This window comes from Callithrix jacchus, chromosome 15 (genome assembly GCF_049354715.1).
Source record: "Callithrix jacchus isolate 240 chromosome 15, calJac240_pri, whole genome shotgun sequence".
Taxonomy (NCBI): domain Eukaryota; kingdom Metazoa; phylum Chordata; class Mammalia; order Primates; family Cebidae; genus Callithrix; species Callithrix jacchus.
In genome coordinates, this window is record NC_133516.1 from 7,667,834 (window position 1) to 7,695,589 (window position 27,756).

At 41.3% G+C, this 27,756-nt stretch overlaps 1 protein-coding gene across 1 annotated transcript in view; it reads right to left on the bottom strand.

The window, feature by feature from the left end:
• GNB4 (G protein subunit beta 4) overlaps positions 1-27,183 on the bottom strand; it is a 56,216-nt gene extending 29,033 nt beyond the window's left edge. Inside the window, exon 1 of the mRNA XM_008981252.5 lies at positions 27,014-27,183. The gene's annotated coding sequence lies outside the window, so the exon portion shown is untranslated. The remainder of the gene's footprint in view (positions 1-27,013) is intronic.
• Positions 27,184-27,756: the final 573 nt, after the last annotated feature.

Sequence of the window (27,756 nt, forward strand, 5' to 3'; positions counted from 1 at the left end):
GAGATGGAATTTCACCATATTGACCAGGATGGTCTCGATCTCTTGACCTTGTGATCCACCCGCCTCAGCCTCCCAAAGTGCTGGGATTACAGGCTTGAGCCACCGCCCACGCCTGGCAGTCTTTTTTGAGACGGAGTCTTGCTCGGTTGGCAGGCTGGAGTGCAGTGGTGCAATCTCGGCTCACTGCAACCTCCACCTCCTGGGTTCAAGCGATTCTTCCGCCTCAACCTCCCAAGTAGCTGGGACTGCAGGCATGTGCCACCACGCCTGGCTAATTTTTGTATTTTTAGTAGAGACGGGGTTTCACTATGTTGGTCAGGATGATCTCTTGACCTCGTGATCTGCCTCCCAAAGTGCTGGGATTACAGGCATGAGCCACTGCGCCTGGCCCTAGTCTTTTTATTAATAAAATATTTTTTCATTTTATTTTCTTTTTTTATTATATTTTAAGTTCTGGGGTACATGTTGTAACACAGAGAAGGAAAATTACTATGAGCATCCCTAATATTCATACAGGTTTATAAAATATTAACTTTTTTTGCTATATTTGCTTTATCTTGTTTTCACTGAAGTATTTTAAAGTCAATTACAGACATCAAGACATTTTAGCCCTAAATACTTCCGTATACATCTCTAAAAATATTTACCAAACCACAATACTATTATCATTACTACCAAAATTAACAGAAATTATTTAATATCTAAAACCCAGATTTTCAAATCTCCCACAACTCTTCCACCAATGTCTTTTTACATCTGATTTGTGCAAATCCAGATCAAATTAAGAACTATATAATACATTTAGTTGTCTCTTGTCCAACCATCTAGAAGTATCCATCTCCTGCCTGCTCTTCCACACTTTCTAACATTGAATAACTAGAGACTAAATCATTGGCTGAGTGCAGTGGGTGGCACCTGTAATCCCAGCACTTTGAGAGGCAGAGGTAGGCAGATCACTTGAGGCCAGGAATGTGGCAAAACTCCATCTCTACTAAAAATACGAAAAGTTAGTCAGGCATGGTGGTATGCACCTGTAATACCAGCTGCTTGGGAAACTGAGACAGGAGAATCACTTGAACCCGGGAGGCGGAGGTTACAGTGAGCTGAGATTGAGCCTGGGTGAAGAGTGGGAAAAAAAAGACTAAATCACTTGTCCTGTACTCCATTCTGTTTACTTCTTATGGTACTGTTTTAACTTGTTTATTTTCTATACTGACTGCTTATAAACTGGAAGGAAGTTAGTTCTACCAGCTAGATTATATTCAGGTTCAATATATTTGGCACCGATCCTTCAGGTGATGCTGTGGACGTCATACTATAGTACATCAGGATGAACTTCATGTTTCTTTATGCCACTATCAGTGAAGCTAAGATTCCTCAGTGTGTTTAGTTGCTAACAGCTTAATTTGTCCACTATAATTATACTCCCTCCCTCCCATCCAGCAAACAATCTGTGGGGAACCTTTCACTTTCAATTGGGTCTTCCATCAGCTGTTAAATGTGCCCAAGTCTCTCCCCTAAAAAGAAATAAAAGAAAAAATTCCTTGACTCCACATTGCATTTAAGAGTCCTTTTTCTTCCCTTCATCAAGAACTTTTACAGAGAGCTGCCACACATGATCCCACTTCCTCACATGACATTCTTGAGTTTTCAAACCTCACACATGTCCAGCAGGCTCCAGCTATGTTTGAGCAGGCATGAGGGAAAGGAAGCGTTGTTATAAGGCAGGGCCTGTCTGAGAATGTTGCTAAGCTGCAAAATCAGAACCCTTGTGATGCCTGTGCCAGACAACCGCAACCTTTCTTTGGATGTCTGAAAAGAAATGTGAAAGATGCCCTTTTTTCTCCTTTCCTTTTTGCTGCTAAAAAGAGGAACTAACTTTTCACTCTTAAAAAAAAAAAGCACAACTGATTCATTTTGTCACTTGAGAGAGAGAACATTCCAATTACACAGATTTTTTGGTGATCTTTTCTTCTCAGCCAACTGTTGGATTCCTGATAATACCAATAAAGCATGACTCTAGCACAGACCAATAGATTATAAACTACTCTCAGAAAAGCCTGGAGGCTGACTAGGGTAAAAGAGGCCACAGGTGAAGCCTAAGATGGCCAGTCCTAGTAAATTATATTGTGAAGACAAGGATCCAAAGTGGCCAATCTGTGTATTGGCATGTGTGTATATAATATGACCGTAAAAGCTTTAATTCTTGGGAACAATACAATTACATCAGGTATACTTTAGCAAGTAGCTCCTCCCTCAAGCTGTTTATCTAAAGCATGTGTAAATCCGGGAAGTGAAGATCTTTAGGGACACATTTTGACCAGTAGAAACAAAGTCATCTAACCACTTGCCCTCCTGCAGTTCCTTTACATCCACAGTTTAATAAGAAACAGTAATCAGGGAAGTGACAAAAGGATTTCTAAAGCTTTGTGATGTGGGTGAAAGAACACTATAGAAAGTGGAGGGAGGGTAGAAATTGGCAAGACAGTCACCCACTACTGAAGAAATCCTCCACTGGGTCTTAGCCTGGTAGACTAACTGCAGTATCAATTAATTCAATGTTCCTTATTTAAAGTTTAAAATAATCAAGATCCCAACCTGAGAGGGGAGTAAACCAAAAAATACTCTCTCACTGATCAGACTTTTCCTGTATTAATGACAAAAACAGGAAGCAATTATAGGCAGAAAGTTTTTCATCTACACTAGTTATACACATAACAGAAAACTGAGTGAGACTTCTCCCAATAACACAGATCTGATAAATGGGCCCCAAAGATGAAGATGAAAAGGCATCACACATGCTAATTTTTTAAACAAAAGCTTTCAACACAGGGAGCAGAATCTCCCCAAAGGCTTACCAAGAGTTCAATGACCAGCTGTACCCTCCAGCCCCAAACGTACAGACACATCCACTGCTGACCATTTTTACAATTATCCTTATATATAAGAAAACTGGGGAGATGAGGAAAGGACAATTATTAAGAGCTAGCAGCTTCCAGCTGGGCATGGTGGTCCATGCTTCTAGTCTCAGCCACTCAGGAGGCTGAGTGGGGGCATTGCTTGAGCACAAGAATTTAAAGCTGCAGTGAACTAAATCACACCACTACATTCACACCTGGGCAACAAAAAGAGACCCTGTTTCTAAAGGTGAAAAAAAGCAAGTAGCTTCAGCTGAGTAAATACAAGGAATCTATGATGAGAACATAGATACCCCAAAAGAACAAAAAACCAAAATAACCAAGTCACAGACAGAAAAGATAGTTGTGAGCTAAAATTCAAATAATGAACTAGCATCTAGAATTTTAAAAGCAATTACTTCAAATAAATTATTAAAAAAGACTAACAATCCAATAGGAAAATATGCAAAGATATGAACTGGCAAACCACAGGAGGAAAAGCTGCAGGGGACCACATACAAATGAAAAGACACTCAACCTCAGGAATCAGAGAAATGTGAATTAAAATAAGACAGAATTTCAATCTATTAGATTAATAACATTTCATATCTCAACCAGGGGTTGGCAAGGTTGTAGAAATGGGACATAGTCAATAGGACAACTCTTGGGGAAGCAATTTGGCAACATCTAACAAAGGTGACAACATGTATATCTTTCAACCTGACAATTCAATTCTGCTTCTGGGTATATAAGCCCTAAGGAAACTATAGTACATGTGCACAGGATTTAACAGTGTTCATACAGCACTACTTACAATACAATAAACTGGAACACCAATGCCCACTGACAGGAGAATGAATCACTGTAGTCTTTTCACCATGAATTATACAGCAGTGAAAACAAATGAACTACAGTTATATGTAACATAGATGAATCTTAAACATAATGATGAGAGGGAAAAAAAAAAAGCAAATTCCTGAAGACAAATATTGGCATCATATCCCTTTTACAAAACTCAAAAACAACTACCATTAAATAATACATTGCTTAAGAATGCACACTATGGGCCAGATGTGGTGGCTCACACTTGTAATCCCAGCACTTTGGGAGGCCGAGGTAGGAGGATCACTTGAGGCCAAGAGTTTGAGACCAGCCTGGCCAATGTGGTGAAACCCCATCTCTACTAAAAATATAAAAATTAGCCAGATGTGGTAGTGAGCACCTGTAGTTCCAGATACTCAGGAGGCTAAGGCATGAAAATTACAGAGGGTGCAGTGAGCTGAGATCACACCACTCACTCCAGCCTGAGCAACAGAGCAAGACACTGTCTCATTAAAAAAAAAAAAAAAAAAAAAAGCCAGGAATGGTAGTTCACACCTGTAATCCCAGCACTTTGGAAGCCAAGACAGGCAGATCACAAGGTCAAGAGATCAAGACCATCCTGGATAACATGATGAAACCTTGTATCTACTAAAAATACAAAAATTAGACATGTATGGTGGTGCATACCTATAGTCCAAGCTACTCGGGAGACTGAGGCAGGAGAATCCCTTGAACTTGGGAGGCGGAGCTTGCAGTGAGCCGAGATTGCGCCACTGCAATCCAGCCTGGTGACAATGAGGCTCCATCTCAAAAAAAAAAAAAAAAAGAATGGATGCAATGAAGCGTCCAGTGGATGTCTGTAGTCTTAGCTACTCCAGGGGAGGCCAAGGAAAGAGGACCGCTTGAGCCCAGGAGTTCAAGGCTGCAATAAGCTATGACTGCACCACTGTACTCCAGCCTGGGCAGGAGAATGAGAACCTATCTCTTAAAAATAAATAAAATAACCAAGCAAACAAATATATAAAAGTGAGTGCTATATGCATCCAAGATGAGTATATTTACAATTTATCCAACTCTTGTACCTGAGGTCCACTGGGAACAATAAAATAAATGAAATGGAATAAAGAAAAGAAATGAAGCTTAGTCAGGTTAAATAACTTCATTAAGATTAGACATAGAGTTCAGATTTGAATCCAAGCATAACTCTGAAACCCAGGCTCTTTTAACCACTCTGCCTTGTAGCCTCTTTTCAAATGGCATCCTAAGACCTCTTTGTTCAATCTAATGATCCTCTCTTCTTATTGAAACTTTATTCCTAAGGCTTTCATAAACCCATACTTCTCTGATTATCCTTGTACTTGGTTATTCCTTCTCTTTACCTTTGCAGGAACTTCTCCTCCATTTATTTAAATATTGATTTATGTTTCCCAGGGTTCTATCTTCATCAAGCTAGTTAAGAAACTTCCCACTTGGGAGGAAGCAAAGCTAAAGAGGAATATGAGATACACACACTATCCCTTTCTTTTACAAAAAAATCAGAAGAGAATAGTGTAATAGTCAAAAAATTTCAACCAATAGTGATTTTTGCTCAAGATCACATTGGAGCTGTTTATCACAATCTTCAAAGTGACATTAACATTGCTGACTAAGGCAATTTTAAACTAATAATTAAACAAATTGTTTCATAAACACAGTGCTTTTATTTTCTGTTACTGTAACTGCTTAAGTAATGTTTCAACATGAATATTTGATTAATTTAACACATTTTAAATAATTATCACATACTGAAAGCATTGTTGAGCAGAAAGCAACATATCAGTTATCTTTTAAAAGTTTAGCTGTACCAGTTACAAATATCAAGATACTAATGAGCCATTGTATCCAAGCCAATTTGTTAAACAAAATGGAAAAAAATACACTTGGATAATTCAAATGGCCTTCTCACTCCATATCTTAAAATGCCCACAGAACTTTTAGTGAAGCAAGGCATTATGCAGGCTGTACAATTATACTGCTGTGTTCATGAACACATTTTAATCTATACAAGAAAATACAAGTATTTCTTAGCTACTAAGTTTCATACTAATCATGAAAGCTTATATAAGCCATAAAAATGTTAATTTAAATTGTACTTTAAAAATGTAAGTATAAACTACTTTTGCTTCTCTAAAAGTCTATTCATAATTTTAAATTTGTTATAAATTTTCTAATATTCTACTTTTTTTACAATACAAATTTCTATTTCTTATACTTTATAAAATAATTTCTAAAAATCATAATGAATCAGGTGCAATATTTAAAGCTTTTATAATTTTTTTTAACCAAGAAATTTTAAAACACACATGTCCAAGTATTCTATATACAGACATCTCCACGTAGCTTTCTTTCTCAGGAAGTTAGCCAAAAACCTACAGCTGCATGGGACAAGTGGATATGAGAGGAAAAGAAGTTGCAGATGCTGAAATTACAGCATACAGTATTAAGTGTTGTTTTTTTATCTCAATTTTTGTTTTGCTACCAAGTTACTCATTACACTGAGCATTTTTAAATACCCTTAAAGTAAAACAATTCAACCTCTTGTGAACTGAAGGCAGTTTGTTTTGTGTTCCAGAAAAGAAACAAGGCACTGCCCTCCAGTCTATTTCCCTTTACCTAACTTATATCCTAGTAGAGTTTATTCTCACACCAAATATTTACTGAATGTGCCAGGAACTGAGGCTACATATGAATAAAACTTAGGCCTGGGTCTCAAGGAGTTTACAGTTTAAAAGGTAAGACAGATATATAAATACATACACACACAGGCCCATAATCCATTACCCTAAACCCTAGGGCCAGATTTCAGAATTTGGAAGTTTCCAGGTTTCAGGAAAGTATGTTCACTGTATTGGCATAACACCACAACCAGACCCCAGAATAGCACCCACATAGTCAAGAATTAACATTTCTGCAGCAAAATGTAAAGCATATTCACCAAGGTAGGAAAAAAACAGACTAAGAGCCTATAACCCCAGCACTTGGGGAGACCGAGACAGGCAGATCACTTGAGGCCAGGAGTTCAAGACCAACCTGGCCAACGTGGTGTAACCCTGTCCCTACTAAAAATACAAAAATCCAGCCAGGTATGGTGGCATGAGCCTACAGTCCCAGCTACTCAGGAGGCTGAGGCATAATAATCACTTGAACCTGGGAGGCAGAGGTTGCAGTGAGCCGAAGATCGCACCACTGCACTCCAGATTGGGCAACAGAGCAAATCTGTATCAAACAAAAGAAAAACAGAATAAGCAATAGCTTCATGTTATGATAGTTTGAGTCACACTGTGCCACCAAATGAGTTCAGGTCATATAAGGTTTTACCACAAAATGATTTATAAAAAGAAAAAAAACCTGTAGTTTTCAGAGTGTTTGGTGTTTCTAAAGTGTTGGTAAGAGACTTGATCTGTAATACACATGAGAAGGATTAGCTGGCACAAAGGCAGGACAGACCAGACACAGTGACTCATGCCTGTAATCTCAGAACTTTGGGAGGCTGAGCTGGGCAGATCACTTGAGGCTAGGAGTTTGAGACCAGCCTGGGCTATAGTGAGTCTCCATCTCTATGAAAAAAATTTTTTAATTACTCAGGTGTGGTGGCGTTTGCCTGTAATCCCAGTGCTTTGGGAGGTTGAAGTGAGAAGATCACCTGAGCCCTGAATGTCGAGGCTGCAGTGAGCTATGATTGTGCCACTGCAGTCTAGCCTGGACAACAGGGTAAGACCCCGTGTCAAATTAAAAAAAAAGGCAGGATTACCCCGAACTTAAAAAGTACTAACTAGGAGTTAGCCAACCAAGAGATAACGTTTATTGAGCTGTTACCTGTATGTACACAACTCTGTGTAACTATTTAGTTCTCAAAACAACCTCAGAAAGCAGATACTGGTATCATTCTCATTCTACAGATGAGGAAACTTTACACATGGAGGTTATGGACCTTAGCCAAGTTCACACAACCTCATGGAGCCAGAGATGACTACTTATAGTGTGACCCCAGAAATTCTTTAACTACTCTAAGCCTCCATTCCTTCATGTGAACAGTGGGATCTCTACCCCTACAGGATTGTTTTGGGAATTAAACAATACACATTTTATTTTTTTTTTGGAGACGGAGTTTTGCTCTTGTTACCCAGGCTGGAGTGCAATGGCGCAATCTCGGCTCACCGCAACCTCCGCCTCCTGAGTTCAGGCAGTTCACCTGCCTCAGCCTCCTGAGTAGCTGGGATTACAGGCACGCGCCACCGTGCCCAGCTAATTTTTTGTATTTTTAGTAGAGACGGGGTTTCACCATGTTGACCAGGATGGTCTCGATCTCTTGACCTCGTGATCCACCCGCCTTGGCCTCCCAAAGTGCTGGGATTACAGCTTGAGCCACCGCGCCCGGCCCTAACAATATACATTTTAAAATATCTTTGAAAATTTAAGTCAGGGCTAATTTGGCCCAGCAAGGGAAATATACAAAGAAGCTATAACCATGAACACTACTTAGGCTATTATCTACAGTGATTGATTAATTGACAGCTATGATACTACAGTGCTCTAAACAAAAATGGAAAAAGAAATTACCAAAAGGAGGTCCTTTCTTGGCCTTTGCATCTCAGCTGTGCTGCGGTTTAGCTACTTCTTCTTCTTCTGAAGTCCTTAAGAAGCACTGGGCAACTGTTGGCAAAGGCTGTCTTATTTTCTGGATGAGGACTAAAGCAATCCCAGGAGCACTGTTTCATCTGCACCAGGACTCTCTTACTGAGAGGTAGAGGAAAGTGGTTTCACAGGGGAAGACAGGATAGGAAGAAATCAACCAATCATTTGAAGGGCTTTCTCAACCTACATCCACATGCTGAAGATTTAAATACTTGCCCCACCGCATCAGCAGCACCTGCCTCTGTGGCCCATCCCCACCCTAAGGACTTGACTCTTAAATTGACACGCTACTATTAACGTTCTATCCTTCGAGTGTGTAAGGGCAGAACCATGGTTGATAGACACTAATTTAACAAAACAGTTTCAATCAATGGTTCTCAGAGTATGGGGATCAGCAGCATCAGCATTACGTAGAAATGTGTTAGAAATGCAAATTTATAAATCCCTTCCCAGAAGTACAGACTCGGAAACCCTGAGGATAGAACCCAGCAATTTGTGTTTTAGCAAATCTTCAAGGTGAGTCTGAAACTTTCAAGAGTTTGAGACCCGCTGGTCTAAGTTCTTATTCACACAAACAGTTTTCGGTCATTTGATTGGAGGAAAGTTCAAGAATGTGTGTTCATGCATTAATCACTTCCTAAAAACCGCTAAACTGGCATTTAAATAATCTTTCTGATCAGACAAAACAAACACTTAAATATAAAGACATCTGTAAAAAGAAAATAAATCTTGGAACCCCAGACTCACTAAGCCAAAAGGAAAAGTCAAGCTGGGTCATGCAAACCTGCCTCCTATTTTGGTTCCTAGATAAGATGGCTACAAAGATGAAAAGCTACATACATACTTCCTGCAGATTTTGCCCACGAGGAAATTCCTTGTGGGCCCCCAGATCTCTATCCTAAAGCAGTTCTGTTGAAGCTCACCATGGTAATTTAAATCAATAGCTTATCTTCACAGGTGTGAGGACACAGGACAGAACTCAAAATCATCCCTCTGCTCACCTGAGACAAACGTGTAACTGACTGCTTCCTCTGCCCTATTTGTCTAGGTTGCCTTATGTAAAAATGCAGATTTGCTGAGCCAGACAGAGACATGAATGACTATTTTCTCCTACCCACTTCGCACATGAAAATTGTGTATTCCCAGTATCTTGCCCTTTCCCCTTTAAATATTGAAGCCCTCAAAATCACCTTCAAAGAAAGGCATAGACCTGTCTCCCAGGCGCATGTCCTTAACTTTGGCAAATAAACCTCCTAAAATGACTGAGACCTGCCCGGATCATTTTCTTTGATTTACACAATAAAGGGAATACAGACTTTAAAATAATCTCATACTTATTAATTTTAAAATAAAGCAAAATAATTTCCCATATCTCAGCTGTGACAAGAATTTGAATTTTTTTCTGAAGAATGGCTTCAGAAAGGGAAAAGAAGTTCCCATATAAATTTCAAATTTCTCAACACTCCAACATAAAATGTTTTTACACAAAATTCATTAACAATTCCTTGACATAGTTCAGGTATTATCTTCTCTTTCCTCCAGGGAAACAATGCAGCAGAAAGAACTGTGATTTTTGGGGGGTAGCTGTACCTTCTTTGGTCTTACTTTACTCTTAAAGAAATATAAGAATGAGGCCGGGCGCGGTGGCTCACGCCTATAATCCCAGCACTTTGGGAGGCCGAGGCGGGTGGATCACGAGGTCAAGAGATTGAGACCATCCTGGTCAACATGGTGAAACCCCGTCTCTACTAAAAATACAAAAAATTAGCTGGGTATGGTGGCGTGAGCCTGTAGTCCCAGCTACTCAGGAGGCTGAGGCAGGAGAATCACTTGAACCCAGGAGGCGGAGGTTGTGGTGAGCCGAGATCGCGCCATTGCACTCCAGCCTGGGTAACAAGAGCGAAACTCCGTCTCAAAAAAAAAAAAAAAAAAAAAAAAGAAATATAAGAATGAAATAAATACCAAGGTCGGAAAGGAGAGGCTTAGTTAGTAACCAAGCTGTCTTCTTTTATCTTGAAATATTCATGCTACCTAAAAAAAGAGACAGTTGAAACATTTTTTTAAAAAAATTAAGACTTAATCTTTGTTAAAGTAGCAAAGAACAAGAGAAAATACCAAGAAAATAGTGTTTCATGTATTTTTGGAATTAAAAAGGTACTTAGACTCTAAAATGTCAACTGACTTTTACATGATTGTATTTTTTAAAAGAACTTGTGATTATGTTTTCTGGACAGGCACAATGTGATCAGTCCACACATAGGCATACATTGACCAACTAGAAAAAGTTCTTTCTCCATGTATCATAAATGGATCCAGACCAGGTGTGGTGGTTCATGACCGTAACCCTAGCACTTTGGGAGGCTCAGGTTGGAGGATCACCTGAGATCAGGAGTTCGAGACCAGCCTGACCAACATGGAGAAACCCCGTCTCTACTAAAAACACAAAATTAGTCGGGCATGGCAGCACATGCCTGTAATCCCACCTACATGGGAGGCTGAGGAAGGAGAACTGTTTGAAGCCAGGAGGTGGAGTTTGTGGTGAGCCAAGATCATGCCTTTGGACTCCAGCCTAGGCAACAAGAGTGAAACTCCATGTCAAAAAAAAAAAAAAGGATCCATTTGGAGTGAACACGTTGGTTAATAGAGGTTATGACACTGAACAGGGTATGTCAATGCAGAAATCAAAACAGGGATGGTAAATTCCATTACCCAGTAAAATTTCATGCACAAAACCAAAAAATGAATAGCAATTTATGGAGTTAAAACCTAATGCAGAGTACACATCTTAAGTATAATGTTAATATGTTTCTAGTCTTTCAGTGTATTTAAAAAAAATTCCTATATATGGGAATATAAAATTATATATATATGTGTGTATGTATACATACATATACTATATATATGTATATATATTTATGTACATAATATATACTATGTATATATTAATGTATGTATGTATATATATTATATATTAAATACATAATATATATATTTATATATGTGTGTGTATATATACACACACACACACACACACACACATATATATATATATAGAGAGAGAGAGAGAGATATATATATATATAGAGAGAGAGAGAGACGTTCAATAGCAGCTTTTTTTTTTTTTGAGACGGAGTTTCGCTCTTGTTACCCAGGCTGGAGTGCAATGGCACGATCTCGGCTCACCACAACCTCCGCCTCCTGGGTTCAAGCGATTCTCCTGCCTCAGCGTCCCGAGTAGCTGGGACTACAGGCGCGCACCACCGTGCCCAGCTAATTTTTTGTATTTTTAGTAGAGACAGGGTTTCACCATGTTGACGAGGATGGTCTCGATCTCTTGACCTCGTGATCCACCCACCTCAGCCTCCCAAAGTGCTGGGATTATAGGCCTGAGCCACCGCGCCAAGCCCACAATAGCAGCTTTAAATGAATAATTTAAGTTCTTTTCCAGTCAACATTTTGGGAAAGTTTTCAAAAGGATTTTCTTCTGCATTGTTCCTAATATTTTAACCTATACTCCTAAAAGTACATACTGAGTATTATTCTGACCTACTGTCAATCTCATCACATGATTGATTCTTCCACTCAACAAACATGTATTTAACACCTACCCTGTGCTAGGCACAGAAACCCGCCCCATTAGAAACATGGATCCATTGGAAAAACAGATAAGTAACAATACAGTCATGCATCACTAAGTGATGGGAATATGCTCTGAGAAACAGGTCCTTAGGCTATTTCATCAATGTGCAAACATCACAAGGTGTCCTTACACACACCTAGATGGTACTGCCTACTAGACACCTAAACTCTACAGCAATAGGCTCTATAGCCTATTGATCCTGGGCTACAAACCTGTACCGCATACTCAATACTGCAGGCAATTTTAACACCATGGTAAATATTTGTGGATCTAAACATATGTAAACATAGAAAAGACAGTAAAAATATGGTATAGCTGGACATGGTGGCTCATGCCTGTAATCCCAGCACTTAGAGAGGCCAAGGCAGGTGGATCACTTCAGGTCAGGAGTTCGAGACCAGCCTGGTCAACATGGTGAAACCCTGTCTCTATTAAAAATACAAAATGAAACCAAAACATTAGCTAGGCTTGGTGGTGGGTGCCTATAATCCCAGTTACTTGAAAGACTGAGGCAGGAGAATCGTTTGAACCCAGGAGGCAGAGGTTTCAATGAGCTGAGATCACGCCACTGCACTCCAGCCTGGGTAAAAGCGTGAGACTCCATCTTAAAAAAAAAAAAAGATATTATTATCTCATGGGACCATCATCCTATATACAGTGCGCTCACTGACTGAAATATCATTTTTTTTTTTGAGATGGAGTTTCGCTGTTGTGCCCAAGCTGGAGTGCAGTGGCGTGATCTTAGCTCACTGTAAACTCCACCTCCTGGGTTCAAGCGATTCTCCTGCCTCAGCCTCCAGAGTAGCTGAGATTACAGGTGCCTGCCACAATGCCTGGCTAAATTTTGTATTTTAGTAGAGACAGGATTTCACCATGTTGGTCAGGCTGGTCTTGAACTCCTAACCTCAGGTGATCCACCCACCTCAGCCTCCCAAAGTGCTGAGATTACAGGAGTAAGTCACTTCACCCAGCTGACTGAAACATCATTATGGGGCTCATTACTATGATTATATTAGCATGTAAGTACTATGACAGAACCTAAAACCAAATGTTTATGAGAATGTGGCTGAACTCAATATATGAAAGATTTCTCTTAAATTTTACACAACACGTTTTGAAACTATTGTCCATGAATTCACTGAACCCATTTTTAGTATGCTTATATTTTCATCTGTACTACCATTTAAAGTAACAAGTGTTATCAATTTACTGTCAGCTCTGTAAAATAAAAGGACATTTCCTTTTACTTAGTCTTAAAACAACCTTCTCTAAGAGGAGCCTTAGAGAAGGTAGTTTTAAGTATTTAAGCCTTAGAGAGGTGGTTTTAGTATTCTAAGATTCTGTGAACTAAACATTAGAAACATAAATTATGATTATATAGATTTAAAATCATACACTTAGCCTGTCTTTTCTCACATGACACACTCAAGCATTACCATCCTTGGATTTTTTTTATATGACCATATGTGGTTATCTCTGTGTTACCAAGTCACACAGTTTTATGTCACTGTTTTTTTAAGAGATGAGGTCTTGTGCTGTTACCCAGGTTAAAGCACTACGGCACTGCCATCTTGCTCACCACTGCAGCCTTGAAGTCAGTGGCTCAAACAATCTCCCACCTCAGCTTACCAAGTTGCTGGAATTACAGGTATGCACCACCACGCCAAGCTAATTTTTTAAAAAAATTTTTAGAGATGGGATCCTTACTATGTTGTCCAGGCTTGTCTCAACATCCTGAGCTCAGGTGGTCTTCCCACCTCAGCCGACTAAGTAGCTGGGATTAAAGGTGTGATCCACCACATCTGACAGTCTTACATCACTTTAAAGTCATAGAATTTGCTTTTGTTTTACTAGAACTCACCTTTTAAATTTACCAGACTTGGTTATATATTATTCTTGGTTACATGTAAAATTTTTAAACATCAATCCCACCACTAAAGGGTTAGAATATGACAACTGGGGTTATCAGAATTTCATCCAACAAATGTTTATGAGTGCCTCACAAGCATCACCATCGAGCTTATCTGCTAACTTGGCTTCAAAGGACAAAATGTAACTTACGCAATGAACGTAGTCATGGAAAGGTACCTAAAATTCCATATGTTCATAGCTTTAATAAAAGTAAAATATCTTATGGCTGGGCATGGTGGCTCACACCTGCAATCCCAGCACTTTGGGAGGCTGAGGCAGTTGAATCACCTGAGGTCAGAAGTTCAAGACCAGCCTGGCCAATATGGTGAAACCCCGTCTCTACTAAAAATACAAAAATTAGCCAGGTGTTGTGGCACATGCTTGTAATGCCAGTTACTTGGGAGGCTGAGGCACGAGAATCGTTTGAGCCTGGGAGAAAGAGGTTGCAACAGAGATCTCACCACTGTACTCCAGCCTGGGTGACTGGGTGAGACTCTGTCTCAAAAAAAAAAAAAAGTAAAATATCTTAAAGTTACCAATAATAAGTAGAAGTAGAATACAGCATCCAGTGTCTTCTACTGTAGATTTCATTTTTCTTAACATAAAGCCATCATGCCTACCTGTAAGATAAAACTTTGTTTTATTTAACGAGTAAGTGTACTTGTGGTGATACTGTTATGACATGAGCTGATACCCATCTCTGCTACCTCAGAATCATACTTTATCAAAATATTATACAATCTGTCTCAGGTTTAGATTAGCAGCTAATTGATAACTCAAGTTACTTGGGATTCCTTCCATCCCCAATTTTCTACCCCACCACTAATGTTCTCAGAATCTATCATTCAAAGGGTCTTATCCCCACCATGTGGTTTGAACAGAATATTCATTTTTAGTTACATTTAGTCCCATTTAGTTTTGTTCTACTGCTGATTTTCCTATTGTTTTTATCTTTTAACACTCTCTAGCACATATACCAAGACTGTTCTTCAGTGCCTTAAGAGAACACAATACCCCTGATCCTTCAGCATCCTCACGTAATCTGTCTCGTCATAATTTCTAAAATCTTTCCAAAATTTTTTTGCATTAAAAGGTGAGTCAACACATAAATATGGATAAAATTTACACGATAACCTATCTCTACCTTTTTTATATCTTACAGCAAGGAGGAGTCTTTGTGGTTTAATTTTTTTCCCCCAAAAATGTTTCCCTGGTGATATATTCAATAATTAATGAACCTAATGAACTCTCTTGTTCATAAATTTTAATTTCCATAATAAAGATTACACAAACTATGAAAACTAATATCTAAGTTTAAAATTTTTAAATACTAAGGTTTTTGCTTTTTTAGACCACATGGCAAGGAGATCACATTTTTCAGTATTTTTTTTTCTCTCAACAGGTTCCCTAGAGCCCCATTTAATAAGTAATGCAGATAATTAAGATCCCTTGTTGACAAATTTCAATTTCCTCTAGTAATTAACCGCCTACCATGTTCCATTTACATACACAATTTCACTGGCACAGTGGCACACACCGACAGTCCCAGCTACTTGAGAGGCTGAGATGGGAGTATTGCTTGAGCTGTGAAAGTCAGGGCTGTAGTGAGCCATGATCATGCCACTGCACTCCAGCCTGGGTGACAGAGAGAGACTTGCTCTCAAAAAATACATACATACATACATAATTTCATTTACAGAATTCCAGAATAAGACGTGTTAAATTATTTCCTTATAAACACTAGCCACCATAAGCCTTTTTAACTATGCTAAATACAATGTATATAATTTATGTCACATGCCAGTTAGATATAAAACCTCATTCAGCTTAAGCTGCCTTACTGTGTTTTTTATTTCACATTACCAAGTAGTTAAAGACCAATTTTCATATTTTAAACAATTTCTGGGTAAAGGCATTTAGTTGAAAAACTCAATATAAAAATAAGGAGAAAACGAAAGAGTCAAGCCATTGCTAAGTGTTGCCATAAAAAAAAAATTAAATCCTATGTAAGAGCCTAGCAATTATTAGCTTTTTGAGCATAGGGACCATTGTCCTCATTCTGTCCCTCCAAAAGTAGTATTCTCCCTTTTTTCAGCTATCGAGAAATTGATAGCATCTGTTCCATAAAGAGAGCAGATTTCACCAATTTTTTCACAGTTGAAAATTCGTGACAAGCTAAGAAAGTAGACAGTACTTATTTTCTTTTCTTTCCTTCTTCCTTTTTTTTTTTTTTTTTAAAGACATGGTCTCCTCTGTCACCCAGGCTGGAGTGCAGTGGCATGATCATAGCTCACTGTAACCTCTGCCTCCTGGGCTTGATCAATCTTCCTACCCCAGCCTCCTGAGTAGCTGGAACTACAGGTGTACACCATCATGCCTGGCTAATTTTTATATTCTTTGTAGAGATGGGGTTTCACCATGTTGCACAGGTTGGTCCTGAACTCCTAGGCTCAAGTGATCTGCCCACCTCAGCCTCCCAAAGTACTGGGATTACAGGCATGAGCCACTGCAACTGGCCAACACTTCTGAATAGGTAAGAATTAATGTTTAAAGATATTCATTAGTCAACTGTTTATATAACAAAAAATCAAAAATATAAATAGGACAGTAGATATGATACATTCATACAATGAAATATTACGCAGCTATTAAAAAGACAGTGCTCTAAGTACTGACTTGCTCTAAAGATGCTAAGAATCGTGATATCTTCTGAATGAATTCTTTCTCTTTTGGAGCGTTTCTCCTGCAAGTTAGATGAGCATCTCAGTGGGAATTTGTCCCTACCCAGTAAGGTATATTAAATATCCTTTGTAATAACTATACAGCATATGAACAAACACTGCTAAAGTCAAAATTGGGGGAACAATTAAGCTGATACTGCCATAAATATTAAATATGTACACTGAGGGAAACTGTGTATTCTTTTAGCAAGTCAGTAGTACCTGAGTGTAGAAACATTTCATGTGATTTCTATTTCAAACCAGATAAAGTAACACATCTTTCAGCAATTCTGGAAGAAAAGGCTCTCTCTCTATAAGTATATTGAAAAAATGGAATTGAGGAACACATGCTGTGAACTTCCCAAGCATTTTTCTAACTATTGCACCAAGGGAAATTCTTTGGTCCCTGCACCATCCATAGGACATAAGCACAAAGGTGGCAGTGAAGCATGATGATTTAGGACACTGTCTCTGGTCCTCCACTGCTGGAGTTTGAACACTGGCTTTACCACTTGCGTATGTTAACTGACACATGGTAAAGTCAATAAAGGTTCACTGAAATTATTGCTATGGTTGAGAAAAGAGGTCTTTGAACTAGAGATGAAAAAATATTAAAATAATTTAAGGGACAGAAGTATATTCAAGCAGGAATTATTTTAAGTAATCCAAACATTTGGAGTGTGCTAAATAGGTTATTTTTTTCATCCTAAGCCAGATATCTGTTCAAATCTGTGCCTCATTTTCTTTTCATTCTTTTTAATCTTATAATTATTCAGGAGGCTTAAATAAAATCAAAATTTTCAAATCTATTTTTTAAGTTAATTATCCAGTTTGTGATCTAGGTTCTTGCAGTTTAGTTTCTTCTTGACCTATTCTACTCACTTGCCGTTTATTATCATTACTCCACCAGAGGGCATACAAAAGAAAGGTGACAGTGTGAAACACTCAAAGTTGATAACTTGTTAGCTTCCAGAGAAGCTTTAGCAGCGTCACCAAACACCTTACATAGCACCAACACTAAGATTCTCTGGAAACTGTCTTCTCCATTTGAAACAGTATTAGCTAAGATACAGCAAATATTAATTCATGCATTCATTCCTTCTTTCAACAAATATTTGAGTCCTAACCCTGTGCCAAACATAAACCAAATAAAACTTCCCATTGCCATAGTGCTTTTTTCTCTATCTGCCTAACAGACAAATAATAAAACACATCAATAATGTAATTTTAAGTACAGATAAGTCATATGCAAGAAAAAAACTGCAAGAACGTCAGGAAGCTAGAGGATGAAGAGGAAGGCTATTTTTAAATAAAGTAAGGACTGAATGAAATGAGAGGATGAGCCATGTCTTAATTGGGAGAAAGCATTCCAGGCAGAACAGCAAGCAAATGCCCAGGCAAAAACTAACCTGACCTGCTGAACCAACAGCAGTAACGATGGTGAGGCTGGAAGAGAGTGAGCAGGACAGAGAGTGGCAGATGAGATTAGAAGGGTGCGCCAGAGCCCAGTCAGTCTCTTGATCACGGTTAAAAGAAAAAAAAAAAAAATCCTGAATTTTTTTTTTTTTCAGATGAAGTCAAGCTCTATTACACAGGCACAAATATGGCTCACTGCAAATTTGACCTCCTGGACTCAAGCAGTCCTCCTGACTCAGACTCCCATGTAGCTGAGACCACAGATATGCGCCACCACGTCTGGCTAAAACGTTTTTATTTTATCTAACAATAATGGGTTCTGACGACTGAGATAACCTGCTTTGATTTACTTCTGTTAAAGTACATGCTGGCTGCTAGGAGACAAGGCTGACAAACCAGTGGGGGCTCCTGCAGTCATCCAGGCCAGGGAAGAATACAGTTTGGCACAAGGATGCTGGTGGCAGTGTTAGTGATAGGAATGGTCAAATTAAATTTTAAAAAAAGATGATCCAATCTACATTGATTTTGAAGGTAGAGCCCATAATACTTGTTGTTGGGGGAATAGATTTAGGATGAATGAAATAGGGGAATTAGGGTAACTCTGAGAATTTTTAGCCTGAGCAACTGGTGGATGTTCATACCATTTACTGAGATGGAGAAGAATGAGAAGCTGTAGCCAATGAGGCAGGATAAAAATCAGAAAGAGGCCGGGCACGGTGGCTCAAGCCTGAATCCCAGCACTTTGGGAGGCCGAGGCGGGTGGATCACGAGGTCAAGATATCGAGACCATCCTGGTCAACATGGTGAAACCCCGTCTCTACTAAAGATACAAAAAATTAGCTGGGCATGGTGGCGCGTGCCTGTAGTCCCAGCTACTCAGGAGGCTGAGGCAGGAGAATTGCCTGAACCCAGGAGGCGGAGGGCGCGGTAAGCCGAGATCGCGCCATTGCACTCCAGCCTGGGTAACAAGAGCAAAACTCCGTCTCAAAAAAAAAAAAAAAAAAAAAAAAAAATCAGAAAGAGCGGTTGTCCCAGCAGCCAAGGGGAAAAACACTGAGATAAGGAAGGAGTGATCTGTTGCCTGGGTCAAATGTGGATGAAGATCTAATTTGACAAGACTGACATGTCTGGTGACCTGGAGAAGAACTGTTTCATGGAGTAGGAGGGATAATGTCTCTCTGGAGTGGGTTGAGAAGAAGATGTTTCCATCTTCTTAGATTAAGGGCAGACAGCAGAAGTAGAGAGAGCCTATATGGAATCTTTAAAATATTTCTTTTTGAAGCAAAGTTGCAGTTATTTTTTGGAGTTTATTTTTAACTTTTCATTTCTAAAAATTGTAAACTTGAAAACAGTTTGTGAATGCCTTTGTACCCTTTGCCTAAATTGCTAACAAGTACCACATTTGCTTTATCTGTCTCTCTCTATATGGAATTGTTATTATCATCTATCCATTTGAGACTAAGGTAAAAACATTTTGACCCTTTGCTTGTGTTATCTTTAAGAACAAGAGCATTCTCTTATATAATCACAAACCAATTATCGAATTGAGGAAATTTAACACTGATACAATACTATTACTCCATATTTAAATCTCGCCAATATCCTAATAATGTTCTTAGAGAAATGATTTTTTTTTCAAAGCAAACATCCAATCCAGGATAATGCAGGGTATTTAACTACCATGTCTCTTGAACTTCCTTTAATCTGGAATAGTTCCTTAACTTCTGTCATTCATGACATTGACATATTTGAAGATTACAAGGCAGTCACTTTGTAGAATAATCCTCAGTTAAGGTCCCCCAATTGCTTCCTTGTGATTAGATTCTGGTTATTTTAGAAATATCACATAAAAGTAATAATGTTCTTGGTTCAAGCACATGAAGAAAAACATGATTATGCTACTACTGGTGATACTAACTTTGACCCCTTGGTTAAGATAGCATCCGCCAGCCTTCTCCACTGTGAAGCTACTGTTTTCCCCTTGGTTGTTAACCTAGAGATCATTTCAGACTGTGTGACACTTGCCTAAATAAATATTAATTACCATGATGGCTGTAAACCTATGATTTTTCTAACTGTATTGTTCCTTTTTTTTTCTTTGAAATGGAGTTTTGCTCTTATTGCCCAGGCTGCAGTGCAATGGCACCATCTCAGCTCACTGATTCCTAGGTTCAAGTAATTCTCCTGCCTCAGCCTCCCAAGCAGCTAGGATTGCAGGCATGCGCCATCATGCCCAGCTAATATTGTGTTTTTATAGAGACAGGGTTTCTCCACATTGGTCAGGCTGGTCTTGAACTCTTGACCTCAGGTGATCCGCCGCCTCAGCCTCCCAAAGTGCTGGGATTACAGGCATGAGCCACCATACCCGGCCCCTTCTACATTTTTTAATTGGCATTCTACTTGGAAAAGCTTTCCCTTTTTCATTATTTATTATGGACTTGTGGATTCTTTTTTTATTCAGTGGGTTATCATCTATTACTATCATTATTCATTTTCATGCTCAAATTTTCCCAGATTTGGTCAGTGGCAGCTGCTTCCAGCTAGTCTATGTCCTTTTGACATGTCCCCATCATTTTTTTTGAACATGTCCTAACTTTGTGGCACAAGGTATGTAAGATATATCTTATATCTTCCCTGCCCCAGATCTGGAATCAGCCATTTAGATTGGGGATAGGTTGTGTTCATTGGTACTAGAGTGTCATTGCTTCTGGGCCCTTTCATCAGACAGAGCTAGGAAATAAATGAAAGTATGTATATGTGAATATATATTTTAATAATGAGATCATGTTGAAACCATTAATTCCAATCCAAAATCAAGAGTTCTTCATTGCCTTCTTCTGTTTCATATTTTTATTTCTCTTGTTCCAGAGTGAAAACCCTAGTTCCCAAAATATCGATGAATTTACTCATTTGCTCAATCCTACAATACACACAAAATAGCTTCAGAATTGCTACTCCTCTACCATATGAATAGCAGCCTACTACACAGAGTTCAAGATTGTTTTTTCAATTTTTTAATCTTTAGATTAAGGGCAGACAGTAAAAGTCCTGTGCTCAAATCTTACCTGGGTTCGTTTTTTGTTTTGTTTTTTTTCTTCTGGGAGTTTATGTTATTCACAGAAATACAGTTAGTTTGTTGTCGCTGTTTGTATTCAGTTTTGGAGTCCCACTCTCCACATCTTTTTAATTTTATTTTTGAACATATAAAAAAAAAACTAACAAGTTTCCAAAATTCAAAACTATGCAAAAAGGTATATTCAGAGCAAGGCCATTACTTCTGTTGTTCCTGTTTACTTGGTACCTACCCAGTGCATGTAGGTAACTAATTATATTCTCTAGTTGTCACTCCTGTATTTGTTTTTTCTGTCAAAAAACTACACTTCCTCAAGGCGAGGTAGAGAAATGAGGCAGGGGTGGATGCAGTGGCTCATGCCTGTAATCCTAACACTTTGGAAGGCTGAGGTGGGTGGATGGCTTGAGCCCAAGAGTTTGAGACCAGCCTGGGCAACATAGTGAGATCCCACTGCTATTTATAAAAACAAATAAAAAGAAATGAGTCAGTCACTGAAGCAGAACACTGGATCAAGAAACAATTTTATTTTAAAATGGGAGATAGACTGTAAAATAATGTAAATGATTCTGTAGTAACTGACAACTTGAAGATGTAGGAGAGAGTATAATAAACTGCAGAGGGAAATATGTATCAAAATATCCCCTGGTTTAATTCGAGGGATATCAAAAAGTTCTCATATCCCAAAATAGATTGCCATCCTGTTTGTAACCGTCCAAATTAGTTATATCTCCAGAGAACCCGCATTAAAATGGTGTTATTGGGGAACGATCCAAGATGGCCGATCAATAACAGCTCGGGATTGCAGCTCTCAGTCAAAGCGCAGAGAATTAAAGGACGCCACACTTTCAGACAAATTCTGGTCGCTCATGGAGCAGAAGATCCCCAGTGGAGGAACTACACGGGTCACCAGCGCGACTCTTGTGGCCAGCACAGCGGTTTCGCCGGCACCTCGGCGCGGCAGCTCTCGGAACAGAGTAAACAGGGCTGGCTCCCTTTCTGACTGAGGCTTGGAGGACCCACACGGGTCCTCAGCACGACTCCTGAGACCAGCACAGCGGCTGTGACGGCACCTCAGCGCGGCAGCTCTCAGTGCAGAGTAAACGAGACTGGTTCCCCTTCTGACCGCCCGGGGAAGGCAGAGTTGCCCATTACGGACACAAGAAAGAAGCCATACAGGACAATCCTGGGCAGAAAAAGCACTATCAGTCTTAAGCCGCAGTTCTGGCCCTGGGAACTAACAACTTGGACGTCCAATCAAGAGACCTAATCTGAAAGTTGGTAATTTCAAAGACGACAGGAGGATAAATTTACAATGATGGGAAGAAACCAGCGTAAAAAGGCTGAGAATACTCAAAGTCAGAACACCTCTCTCTCTCTAAAGATGATCACAGTTCCACATCAACAATGGAACAAGGCTTGACGGAGAGCGAGCGCATCCCAATGACAGAATCACTCTTCAAGGAATGGATAATAAGAAACTTCTGTGAGTTAAAAGAACATGTTGTAGCCCAATGTAAAGAAACTAGGAACTTTGAAAAAAGGTTTGACGAAATCCTATTGAGAATAGACAACTTAGAGAGGAATATAAGTGAATTAATGGAACTGAAGAATACAATACAGGAACTCTGAGAAGTATGCACAGGTTTAAACACTCAAATTGTTCAAGCAGAAGAAAGGACAACAGAAGTCAAAGTCCAACTTAATGAAAGAAAATAAGAAGACAAGATTAGAGATAAAAGGATAAAAAGGAATGAGCAAAGTCTCCAAGAAATGTGGGATTATGTGGAAAGACCAAATGTACGTTTGATAGGTGTACCTGAATGCGATGGAGAGAATGAATCCAAGCTGGAAAATACCCTTCAGGATATTATTCAGGAAAATTTTCCTAAACTAGCAAAGCAGGTCAATATTCAACTCCAGGTAATACAGAGAACACCACAAAGATATTCCTCAAGAAGAGCAACCCCAAGGCACATAATCGTTAGATTCACCAGGGTTGACACGAAGGAGAAAATACTAAGTGCAGCCAGAGAGAAAGGTCAGGTTACCCACAAAGGCAAGCCTATCAGACTTGCAGCAGATCTCTCAGCAGAAACTCTACAAGCCAGAAGAGAGTGGGGGCCAATATTCAACATCCTCAAAGAACAGAACCTTCAGCCCAGAATTTCATATCCAGCCAAACTAAGCTTCACAACTGAAGGAAAAATAAAATCTTTTATGAACAAGCAAGTACTCAGAGATTTTATTATCACCAGGCCTGCTTTACAAGAGCTTCTGAAAGTGGCATTACAGACAGAAAGAAACAACCAGTATTAGCCTTACTAAAAATATACCAAAAAGTAAAGAGCACCAACATAAAGAAGAATTTTCATCAACGAATGGATCAAACAGCCAGTTAACATCAAATGGCAGTAACCCTAAATTTAAATCGACTATATCCCCCAATAAAAAGACACAGCCAAAACCCAATGGCATGTTACATCCAGACCTGTTTCACATGCAAGGATACACAAAGACTCAAAACAAAGGAATGGAGAAAGATTTACCAACCAAATGGAGAGCAAAAGTAAATAAATAAATAAAAAGCAGGAGTTGCAATTCTTGTAGCGGATAAAATAGATTTTAAAGCAACAAAGATATAGTGGTAAAAGGATCAATACAACAACAAGAGCTAACGATCCTAACACCCAGATACATAGAGACTTAGATTCAATAAGACAGAAAATTAATAAGGATATCAAGGACTCGAACTCAGATCGAGAACAAGTAAATTGAATAAATATTTATAGAGCTCTCCACTTCAAATACATAAAATATATATTCTTGTCAATACCACATCACACCTACTCATAGGTTTAAATGAAACATTGATTGGCCATTATTAATACCCATTTTTTTTCAGAATAAAGCAATATTTCCGTTCACCCTCCCTCTCTCTCTTCCTCTTTCTTTCTCTCCTTTACTCATTTTTTTTCCTTTCCTTCTCTCAAAAAAAGAAATCAACTTGTAAACCTCTAGATCCAGGTCGGCAATGTCTCTCTCATTGCTTGAATTTCTTCCTTCCCTTCCCTCCCTCCCCCTCTTCCTCCCTTCCTTCCTTCATCCCTTCCTTCCTCCTTCCCTCCCTTCCTGCCTTCCTCCCTTCCTCCTTCCCTCCCTAAAAAAAAATAAATAAATAAAATAAATAAAATGGTGTTATTTTATCAAGATAATTAAGCCATCACTACCTATTAATATCAATAGGATACATTGTGCCCTAGCAAAGGGGAGGTTTTGAACTTGGAACAAGACATTAAACTAGGAGTCGAGTAGTGAGAAGAGAATGGTTGATGTAGGGAGCTCAATAAAAACATGGGATGGACAATAATGATTTTGCTGGAAAAACAAACACGTCTGTCAGGTCTTAGATATTTTACACACATGCTAATGAGTAATTAAGGGTCACTTCTCATGCCCTGATGACACAGAGGAAAGAACATGGACTTTAGAAACAGAGAAGTCTTGCTTTGAATCCCAGTTGAGTTACTTAATGGCTACATGACCACTGCCAAGCTACTTAAAATCTCAAAGGGAGTTTCCTTACTGGTGGAAGGAGATAATGCCAAATTATTGCGAGTTATAAGCAGAATAACTTATAGAACTGCCCCAGCCCAGGAGAGATATTTTAATAACTAAGTCCATAACAGATGCAGATTAAAACAGCAAGGTAAAGAAACTAATGACACAGCTAGCTGTCTTCAGTAACATGCCAAAGAGAAATCACACCATCTCAGGCAGTATTTGGTAAGGGCAGAAAAATGTCCAACATTTAGTTCCAATTCTTAACCTTCAAATTGCCCCAGAGTCTATTTTTAAAGTGTAAAAGTATGTGCTGACATACTTACATGCCAACTGTTTAAAAGAAACAATTCCACAGGTTAACAATGGCCAAAGACTCGGAATAACTTCCTAAATAATGTCTATGGGCCCACAAAGAGATGAACCAACCTAAATGTATTACAAGCCATATTAATCAGTTGTATAAGTGTGTATACAAAGGGTTGACAATGTTAAATAAGATGATATTTTAAAAATTTCTAGTTGTTTCAAATTCATCTACAAACCCAAATGCAACATGGAAAATCTTAAAATGATTTTAAACCACATACTGAAATATACAGTAAATTTTCAGAGCCTACGAGATCAGTAGTAAACCGAAAGCCCCACAGTGAAGAGTTTCAAAATGAACAATGGGAGAGACTCAAAGCACACCATTTTAAATGTACCTAATCCGTCGTTTTCCTCTTCGACTAGAAATGATTTCCCTCTCATCTTAAATAAGCAGCGTGTGTTCTATCTGTCCTACAAGATGTACTTAAAGGTCATAAACTCAGTCTGCAACACTGGGATGAACTGATGAGGAAAGTTCCAATCAACAATTAAATTTTGAACGTTTTGAGAAAACCTCCCGGTAAAGCGCTAATTCACACGCCAGCAACTTCGTCGGTGCTGAAAGGGGGAAAGACGCATCCTTATCCTTTATGGAAAGAGAAAGGGAAGGAGTGGGAGAAAAGGGAGACAAGGGGATGCAAAATGGCAAAGCACTGCTTGTGTCGACAAATGAAAGCCTGGTTTTAAACTTCTGAAAACTCCATTTTCCCTCAGCAAATATCAATACATGTCAAAGTATAGGGCAATCATCTGTGTTCTGATGCAGAAAAAGGTGGAGAGAAAAGGAATTTCTTGTACTGAACTCAAAAACATTCAAAATTCATTAATCCCCTCCCACCCCGAAACTCCGGACGTTGTATCATTTCCAAGATCAATGTGACAGAAACCACCGGACTCGCCTCGCACTCGGCGTGGAACTTTCCTGAGTCCTCCCCGCGCTCTCCGCCCCGCGGCCCTCCGGGACAGTCCCGAGTACCCGCTGTTTCGGGGGCTCGCACGGGCTCGCGCCGACCTCCTGGGAGGAGTCCTCGGGGCGTGAAGGGGACCCGGGGGATCTGGAGGACTCGGACAGCAGACCTCCCCTCGCGGCCGGTCTGGACCCCCGGGAGGTGCCTGCGGCGGCGGTGGTGGGGCCGGTTCCCGCGCGGCAGCCGAGCCCGCCGCGTCCCTCCGCGAGCGTCCGCCGCCCGAGCCCCCCGTCCTCAGCCCCGGCGCGGGGAGGGTCCCCTCAGTCCTCAGCCCCCCGCCCTCAGCCTCGGCGCGGGGAGGGTCCCCTCAGTCCTCAGCCCCCAGCTCTCAGCCCCGGCGCCCGGAGGGTCCCCTCAGTCCTCAGCCCCGGCGCCGGGAGGGTCCCCTCAGTCCTCAGCCCCCCGCCCTCAGCCCCGGCGCGCGGAGGGACCCCTCAGCCCCCAGCCCCCCGCCCTCAGCCCCGGCGCCCGGAGGGTCCCCTCAGCCCTCAGCCCCCCGCCCTCAGCCCCGGCGCGCGGAGGGACCCCTCAGCCCTCAGCCCCCCGCCCTCAGCCCCGGCGCCCGGAGGGTCCCCTCAGCCCTCAGCCCCGGCGCCGGGAGGTTCCCCTCAGCCCCCAGGCCCGGCGCCCGGAGGGTCCCCTCAGCCCCCAGCCCCGGCGCCCGGAGGGTCCCCTCAGTCCTCAGCCCCGGCGCCCGGAGGGTCCCCTCAGTCCTCAGCCCCGGCGCCCGGAGGGTCCCCTCAGTCCTCAGCCCCGGCGCCCGGAGGGTCCCCTCAGTCCTCAGCCCCGGCGCCCGGAGGGTCCCCTCAGTCCTCAGCCCCCCGCCCTCAGCCCCGGCGCCCGGAGGGTCCCCTCAGTCCTCAGCCCCGGCGCCGGGAGGGTCCCCTCAGCCCTCCGCCCCGGGGCCGGGCCGTTTCCGCAGCGGGGCTCAGCCTGGGGTGGTTGCCGAGGTCGCCGCCTACCTGGAGGGAGCACGGGCCGCGTCCACCGCGCGCTGCCGGGGGCCGCCGGGCGCTAGCAGCTCCTGGAGCGCGGAGCCGACACAGCGAGCGCTTCGCAGGAGCCCCGAGCCCCGAGCCCCGAGCCCGGAGCCGCCGGCCACACCCAGCCCCGCGCCTAGCAGCAGCAACTCGGCGCGCGCCGGGACGGGCGGGGACGTGTCGGGGGCGCGCAGACCCTCGGAGCGCGCGCGGCCCGGGCCGGGGGCGAAGGGGATGGGCGCCGCGCGCAGCTTCTGCTTCCTACTTTCCGTCTCGTTTCCTGCCGCAGGGAGAAGAACGTTCACTCCCGCAGTTTCGTTTTCTCGGGGTGCGGCGCCCGAGCCCGCCGCTAAGTAGCGCCCGTCTAAGTAAGTGGCGCCCGTTTCTTTCCCGGCGCTGGCGGGCGCCGCGTGGCGGGAGCGGGCGCGGGCGCGAGGGGCGGGGCTGGAGACCCCACGGTTCCCTCGAGGCCCCCCCCCGCCCGGGTTCTCCACGCCCCGGAGTCCGCCGAGGCCGAGTCGCGCTGCCGCCGCCAGCTGGACACCGTGGGCGTCTCGGGCCCAAGTTTCTCATCCGCAAACAAGGATCGGGGCACCTGCCTCAGAAAGTGCTGAGCGTGTTAAATGAAGTGATGCTGCACGAAGCCTGCCGCCAAATAAACGGCCGGCACTTGAAAGTTACTGTCCCATTGTCTCTGATGACACTGGAGGGCCTTCCAGACCTCC